Consider the following 8954-nt stretch of genomic DNA (forward strand, 5'->3'; position numbering starts at 1 on the left):
ATTAATCTCCCTAAGTGGCTGGCCTCTTTAGAGAAATAGAGAGAAAATGTTTCACCTCATTTCACCAAGAAAAACCCTTATGAGAAATAAAGCTATAAAGTTCCTTTTATACTTCATTTCAAGTGAGTGGCAAACTTGTAATTAATCCAAGCTTGCCCATTCACCCTAATGGCCGGCCATATTAATGTTATTGGGCTATTTGCCCATTTTGTTTTAGTTGTCATACAACTTAAACATAATGGGCCTTTTGGACCAAAACGCTTTTGGGCCCCGAAACCCAAAACCAATATATAAGCCAAATACGAACCTTTCGTAAAATTAATTAACTAATTAATTAATCTTGACCATTCTTCAATTAAATCATTTAATTGCTAATCCATTTCATTTAATTTCTTCACTATCACCCTTACTCGGTGTACGATCCATTAGGTTCCAATTAGCGAGGTAGTGGGCGATTGTTACTCTTAACGATCGATTGTGAATTGAAACCATATTTCAATTCTCCCTTTTATGATTAGTGTAGCCTAATCATTAGGGCTTCCACAAACCATGAGTGACACCTAGCAGTATGTCATGGTCACCCAAGCTAAGTAGAATTGGTTGGAGAACCTATCCAGTTACAACTACAATGCAATACAGTCATTCTCTAATACAATACTCTTAATCACATTGTTTGAGTGATAGTTTGTTTCATGTCTACTATCCAATGTGATACATATCTATATGATTCCCTTGAATATGATTTGGAACAAACTTCCTAAGTCATATTCATATGTTTTGGCCAAAGACTTTAGAATCATATCTTAGAGTATTCTCCTTCCACCATGGAAGGTTAGAGATCCCTTGTTGTGCATTCATATGCCTACACGACTAGATAGCTTGACCCCAACAATGCCGTGGACACTCCGATGGAATGCCGTTGACATGATCAAAGATCAAGGACCTAACCATTAGACATCTATGATGCCTCAGGTCAAAGGACTACTTTGCATATTGCAACTTTCGAGTTCTTACATGACATGTATGTTCGAACTCTTTTTTTATCGTTGTTCAGTGTACTCGATTACTCTTTCGAGCACCTATGTGTTTGTCTTAGTGTCCAACACCAAATGACTTGAGACTAGTCATACTCACGCTTGAGTCAACATAACACATACTAGCCTTAGCGGATTGTCAATGCCCAATCGGCAATCCTATGGCTAGGAACGTTTTAGGAATGAACATAAGAGAATGGTCTCGATAATCTAACTCACTTAGATCACTTGTCTCTTAGATCAAATACATCCCTAGGATTCCCTTATTGTTTAAACACAAGATACAATAAATAGTGATTAACAATAAGCTTTGCCCTTCATTAAACATATAAAAGTTTAATACATTAAGTATTCCAAAAAGCTATTACATCAAATGAGTGGCTTTGTGGGCATACTTCCAACAGAGAATTAACAAGCGCAACAAACACATGCCAATTCATCCACTACCAAAGACGAAGATCACCAGCCATGTGAAAAATCCTAGTGGTCTCATTTCATTCAAGACCAAGCCTTTACAGCCCTTGAAGAAATAGACAGCCCAATTCAAGACCAAGCCTCAACAACCCTTGAATAAATTGTCAGCCCAATTCAAGATCAAGCCTCAACGGCCCTTGAATAAGCTTCTTGCCCAATTCAAGATCAAGCCTCAACGGCCCTTGAATTGACATCTACATTTAAGGACTTCAAAGCACAATGGTTAAAGTACATTCACTATGCGGAGGGACTTCAAAACATATCTTCTACACGTGACAAGCAAATGTATACGATGCACCTTGAAGTGGAGGCTTTTGTAGACATCAAAATTTTGGTGAAATAAATGTTCACCAATGCATTAAAGTTTCGACATGCCAAGGCATACGTGGCATGTGCCATGTGTCTCACAAATTGTACACATGGCGTGTGACTCAACAAAATCGGACGAGCCATCAAGAAAGACACGTGTCAACACTTGACGGAAAGGAATTATTTGATTTTTAATTTAATTAAATCAAATGTTAATTGATGAAGACAAATCACGAACCGGCCCATAAATCGAGTCCTGGTTCTTTCGTCAATTAATCAAGCCCACAATCAAGGCCAAATCCATCCGTGGCCAAGGCTTGGAGAGTCTATAAATAAGAGGCTCCAAGACAAAGAAAGGGGTCCAGAAATCAATTCACACCCATACACTGAAGCTTTGAAATTCTGGAGCTCTCAAGCACTCAAACCCACCAAACACTCAAACATTCAAGAAGACTCGGAAAATCCTTCGTGTTCTTCATCAAATCCCGTGAAGAACCACCAAGCACCTCTACACGTGCCAGTTCCTCCATTGCCAAGACCTAAAACCTTGCGACATTCTTTCATCCAAGATCAAGTCCTCGCGACCCTTGGATCAACAACACTACACTTCTACATATTTGGGAGATCGAATCAGACGATCAAGTTGTAAAGAGATTGTAACCCTACAAATTCATTAATACAAATTATCTATTTTGTACAGGTGTTCTTGTCTCATTTGTCGCGTTTACAGAAACCAAAACTACGTTAAAGATGGTTTCTTCCAAGTCAACCAATCTCTTTGATTGTAGTCACCTTAGCTACCAACTAGCCTTGAAGGTTTCACTATTTTGGGTCAAATGGTATTATATCATTTCCTTGTGTATATGTCATACACACACTTAATCTTCATTCTAATTCTTTTGAAGTAAGAGGTGTAACTCTATGATCTAGTCACAAAGTTCAAACCATTCAACTGAGACGGATTATAGATCCTTCTTGATTGTCTTGGAGCTTGTGGAGTAGGAACTAGGTTGTTAAGTTTGTTGAGTACCTTCTTGTCTCTTAAAGAACTCTTTACTTGAGTTCTATCTCTCGTTCATTTGCTCTATCTTAGGCAAATCCTATTGTAGGATTACAATAAACTACCTAACATACGACCTTTGTTAGTTGGTCTATATAAGTGATATCCTAAGGTTAATTTAAGGATGTTGATGCACAAAATCAATGAGACTTTGGAACAATGTAAAGTGTCAAATTTGTGACCTTCACAAGGTTGCACCAGTCACCTAGTGAGGATAATATGTAAAGAGATAGATATAGGAAAGAAAACACAAGATGTACATGGTTCACCCTAAGTTGGGATACGTCCACGGGATAGATGAGCTCTCATTAATAGTAAAGAGTTTACACAATACATAGGTTCAAGCATAATCATCTTTAGTGAGTTCTAATGACGAGTTTAAGTATAATAATGGCATTCAAGATTAATTATAGGAGAATGGTCTCCGTTTATAGTTGAGGAGAGTCTCCAGCTTCCATCCATGGTCAATGTGGGACTCTAGAAGCTTTATTCTGATGTTGATACATGTCACGTTGTGATTTACCTCCTGGCTGGAGAGAAACTCTTGTGCTTAGGCAAGGATGAATCAACACGAATCCTCCAATGGGTCCTTGAAGGTATGAAGTTGACTAGTGCTTAGTAGTTATTGGTGAACTATGGTACAAATAAAGGATATCCCACAAGATTGTTCTTAAACAAATATTCCTTATTAGCACACAACCCCAAATCTTAACTTGATTAAAACTTGTCTTTTTCTTTCTAACTACATCTTATGGAGCTATGAAATGATCCAAAGCATCCATCTATGGGCAACTTGTAATTCAAGTTTTCGATGTGTCACAATCAAGTTACTCATTACCTTGTAACCTTTTGGGTTTTAAGTATCATTATATTCTAAACAGTTATTACTACCACATTATTTCTACAATGTAGAGACAATCAATTGAATTACGAGAATCCAATTATTCATTAATAAAGAACAATGTTTTGTCAAACAAATCTATCCATCCATATCTTAAAATAATAGTGTTGGAATTAAGTTCTTTATTCAAATTGGAACGTAAAGAAAATCTTTGTTTTTCCAATTCCTTTGGTAGTTCATATGAGTAAGTAAGTACCAACTGCTTTCGTAAAGATCTATATCTTTATTCACATTCTGAGTGCTTGGCCCGACGAAGATAGAAGAAGAACTGATTGACCAAGAAGAACACGTGGACACGCTAACAATTTTATTGGCCAAGTCTCCAAGAATATAACTACTCAAGTGCTACTTAGATTATTCAAAAATGTGCAGACAACAGCAGAGACCTATGATGAGACATATAGGCAGTCGAGGCAATGCTAGACAAAGCAACGCAGAGTAATTGAGGTCTGAGCGAGATGCTTAGGTGACATAGGCCTTAGAAGACGTGCCATCCGACTGCAAGCACGTCACTTCGTCAACAAAGGCCGAATAGGTGAAAAGTTGTCAATAAGCTAGTACAAGGGTTGGCGCATTAAATGCCGTTTTGAGAGACCTCAAGGGGGCAAGGCCTATATAAAGGTGTGAAAACCTTCATTTAGCTTTGAAATCAATATGTATTGAGAGCAACACAGTAGATATACCCCAGTTTTGAGGGTGAACCACTTACATCTTTGAGTCCATTTAACTTTAGCCCATCTTGTGAGCCCATCTTATGTCGTTTAATTAAGTTTGTTAACCTTACAATCTTGAGCGTTAACATACCGTTGAGTGAGTTTTTCTTTTGACTTTTCATTTTTACTCGGCTCGTGTTAGTAAATTTGCGTATTACTTATTTCTCTTGTGTATTTTTTGAAAATGAGTCCAAAAATTACACATTTTAAAGCTATTATATACGTATGTACGCATGTAATCTTTTCACATTTTATACTCAAAATTTACTATTACAACGTACCAATCTAATACATATAGAATTTATATATTCTACACATATGTTTTGAATATTTTTAATTTACTGAATAATATAAGTGTGGGAATATAAAATATCTTGACCATTGAAAGTTATGTCACGTGTACAACTTATCAAATATGACTACTCTACTCTTGATGGAATATGTAGACTGTTAGTAAAACCCTAAAGGATTAACATGCCACATTCTCTATGAAGGTCTAGAAGCCCACAATCAACAGGCCCTCAAACCCAATTCATCGTCAACAGTTCAAGTCGATCACCACACGACCTACGCAGATTATCCTAATATGCAATGAGCCTACCTATAATTCTCTTAGTAGGGCAAGGCTCTCTTAACCATATTTCAAGAATCTTAAAGGAATATTCCCCCATCGGTGTGTAGTGCTAAAAAGTTTAATGAACCTCGACGCCTAGTTTAACTCCTCAATTCTCTATAGATAGCCAAAGCCAACTAGTTTATTCTGGTAATAAAAAAGCTCTTACCACAGTCTTTGTGACTTAGACATTAAGGGCCCGTTTGTTTGACAGGATTAGGGAGGACTGGACTGGACTAGACTACAGTCCCTTGTTTGGTCTGCATCAGGATTAGGTTTAATGGGATTAGGTCTGACTCGCTAGGATTAAACCCCTCACTGGCAGTTCTAAGCGAAGCACCCCGATCACCCCCGGACTCGTAAGACCTCATGCGCTCCTGCGCTCATGCGAGAGAGAACCTCGCTCAACCTCGATCCTTGATGTGCTCCCTCCTTGCCCTGCTCCCTCATCGTCGTCCTCCTCATCATCATCTCTGCGTCCTGCTTGCCCTCAACTCCATCCTGCTCGCCCTCATCTGGTAAACTTCGAATCCGACATTATTTCTTCGATTTTTTTTTTGCAGATCGTGATATTACTGGGCTTTATTTGATTTAGGTGTTTTGGGTTTGAGAAATTTTGAATTATAGACCTCTGCCCTTGAACAAATTAGGGTTTTGATTTTTAGGGTCAAATTGAGATTAGAATTTGGGGTTTTCACATTTTATGCCATTTTAAGTACCAAAATGATGATAATCATCACTAAATGGGTATGTTTTATGTCCTACTTTTTCCCAGTTTGAATATGTATTCATAGTTGTCGGATTAAAACGTATATGTAGTTTTTGGGAAGTGATGAGTAAAATGGCTAGAATTTTAGGAAGCTTTGCGCTTCTGGTTTTCATCAGACAGAGGGAACACGAAGAGGGAGAGGAAAAGAGAAAATATTAAGTTTAATTGTAATTTTAAATTTGTTTTTATAGTGTTAGTGGGGGAACCCATCTGTAGTATTTTTAGAGAAGATGAGAAGATGTAAACTGCTGAACATCCTTAGCATTTCCCAAGTTCTTTATTAATTTGAGAGTGATCCTGTGAATAATTTTGGCTTTTAGATTTGTTTGAATATTTTTCTGATTCAACTTGCAGGTTTAGTATCATTTTACAGCTTTCTACAACTCTTTGTTCTTTCTCTCTTCCTTTATGGTTAGACAGCATCGAATATCTATCAGTAATCATGTCCAAACTGACTGCGTTCATACAACTTGTGCTGTTTAACTAATGAATATAATTTCGGAACTAATATGCCATGCCTAGATGATTGATGTGAGTATCTTAGATGAATCTATCCACTAGATGATTGATGTGAGTATCTACGATGAATCTATCAACCTTGGGAACTTGCAAGAGTTGAGTTCAAGATGTCCGGATGCTTTTTCGTATATAACCAAGGTCTAAAACACAGCCTTAACCTTATTCTTAAGAGGAGGTTTGTTTTTTGTATGTCACTAAGTTAACTGCATAAATCCAAATCTCAAGACCAAAACAAATCATAAGGTTACATGATTTCTTCCAAATTAATGCCAACATATTGTTCAGCAACGGCGAGATTCTGGGGCCTTGCTTGACCAGCCACATTAGATAAATCTCAATACAATCTATGCATGCATGCATAGTTGTAACCAGATTCTTACCAGGCCACCGATGGCGTAATTTCATTTGAAGATTACAATAAATGATATAAGATTTAAGGAATTCACAAAAGTCATGTGAAAATAAAAGATGTTGGATTTCCCTTTGAAGGATATGAAATTACTTGATGTTAGAATTGAGGTTTTACAGTTAGTCAGAGGTTTACGATTAGATCTGTATAATGTGTTTTAGCATCATTTTGTTGTTTGGCAAGCAGTTCACGTGCGTAGTTTCCGGTGTTTGTTTCATATTTAGAAGCTTGTTTGAGTTCGATGTCTCTATTTTTTTGTCGAAGAGTTCGATGTCTGTATATCATGTAGAAAAGTGATTCCTTTTTTCTTTTGGATGTCTGACCCTGTAAACTTCAGAATCTATTTTTCCGTATTCTTCTTATTGTTCTTCTATCCCTATCTAAAGCTTTATCCCCAAACCGTTTCTTCATTTGGACAGACCTATGTAACTGTTGGTAATATATTTATGATTTGTCTTTAGAATTGCATCCTAAGCGGTGGTTACAAGTTACGACTTCCCTGATTGACTTCATATGAACAAAGTCATGCGGAGTTTAACAATTTTTCGTATTGCATAATGCTTCACGTGGATGTATTAGTATACCGTCATGCTTTGGTATCATTCTCTAGTGTCATATTCTAATTAAAAGTAAATGATGTGGCCAATTGCATACTAGACATACCTCGGAACTGCTGGAATGACCTCCTTACAGCTTACAGGGGATGTGGAGGGAGAGTCCATGTTAGATACGTTGTTAGTGATATGCATGCAGACTTCATCCAGACTGAATGTGACTGCTTAACCTCGGTTGCTTCCACCCTTCCACTTACACTTAGGTCAATGTGATTTCTCCCACTTACCATCAAATTGAAATTTTAATGCATTATGCATGGATACTAGACAAAGGCATAAACAGTGGCACTGATGGATTTGCTATGCTTTTCAATGAAATTGGTGTGCGTGATCTTCTAGCAATAACTTATGAGCAATTGGTATTTGTGATTAATTTTTGAATTGCAGATGCTTGTCATTTACTGATAGATAATCAAAAGAAGGGTGACATTTGACAGTCTATTTCCAATTTGGATGTCTAATTATCCATCACGGAACTGTCAAGGGGCACTTGGCTGATAACTTTCACAGTCCAAAGATGGTCTGCGCTGAAATGTCAGCTGCTTAGCCTCTCTCTCCACCTGCTTCATTATGTTGTCCTCTTGGCCTTCATGTTTAACGTACAAGCAGAGTACAAACAATGAACTTTTAGAAAAGTTAACCCTTTCTTTAGCACATTAAGGCATTGTTTAATTTGGTGGCATATTGGTTTGATATCCGTGTGTGTGTGTGTTCAGGGCAATCAAATCGGAACTCAAGAAAGTGTTCGTCCAAAGGCTTTTAAGCGACAAAGCAAGCAGATGAGTATATTATGTGGTGCCTTTTGACATGGATGTATTTTATTAATCGTACAATCTTATGTTATGGCTTATAACTTAGCTTTGCACTATAAAGTATTTTGGCTAATGTTAACTAGGATTTTGTAAATTATGGAGATTTACTTTGGAATGCTATACTATAGTTCACTGGTATTTTGTAAAATATCCTGGATGAAAGTTTAGTGAATGATGTTTTAAGAGTCAATCAATGGCAAAGATTGACTTGTCACAAGTATCTTCTTATGTACTTGTATTTGTTGAAGTTGCATGTATTGGGCACTATTCTTTTTCTTTTTTTTGGATGATAGAGTTTAAACCAAGCTACATTTGCAAATTAAACTCAACTATTTATAAATAGTATGTCCCAATTCTATTAGCATGTAATAGAAACAAAACAATTGTCCTCTTTTTTTTAAGATTCATAATATACATGGCAAAAACATGCTCCAATTAACCCATATCATGAGATTTGTAGCATTACTCTATTACACAATGACAAAAATTTGTAGTCCTACTCTAAGCAAACACAAATCTGGTGAACAGTACTGTTTTTATTATCCTGCTTCTTAGTCCGACACTGCACCAAACGCTTCACTAAGTTAGTCCAGCTTAGTCTAGTCTAAGCCAGTCCAGCTTAGTCCCTGCAGCTAGTCCAGTCCGAGACAGTCCGGCGCAACAAACACACCCTAAAGGTCTTTTGGCTAACACCACACGTGTTAGTCTCATACCCTTCCATAGTATA

General features: G+C 37.1%; 1 long non-coding RNA gene across 1 annotated transcript; it reads left to right on the forward strand.

Moving 5' to 3' along the window:
* The first annotated feature begins 5299 nt into the window (after positions 1 to 5299).
* Positions 5300 to 8494, forward strand: LOC108169966 (uncharacterized). Its single transcript, XR_003771091.2, has 2 exons — positions 5300 to 5622; positions 8132 to 8494. It is a non-coding gene; the product is annotated as an uncharacterized lncRNA (long non-coding RNA).
* The last annotated feature ends 460 nt before the right edge of the window (positions 8495 to 8954 follow it).

This window comes from Malus domestica, chromosome 01, assembly GCF_042453785.1.
Source record: "Malus domestica chromosome 01, GDT2T_hap1".
NCBI classification, from domain to species: domain Eukaryota; kingdom Viridiplantae; phylum Streptophyta; class Magnoliopsida; order Rosales; family Rosaceae; genus Malus; species Malus domestica.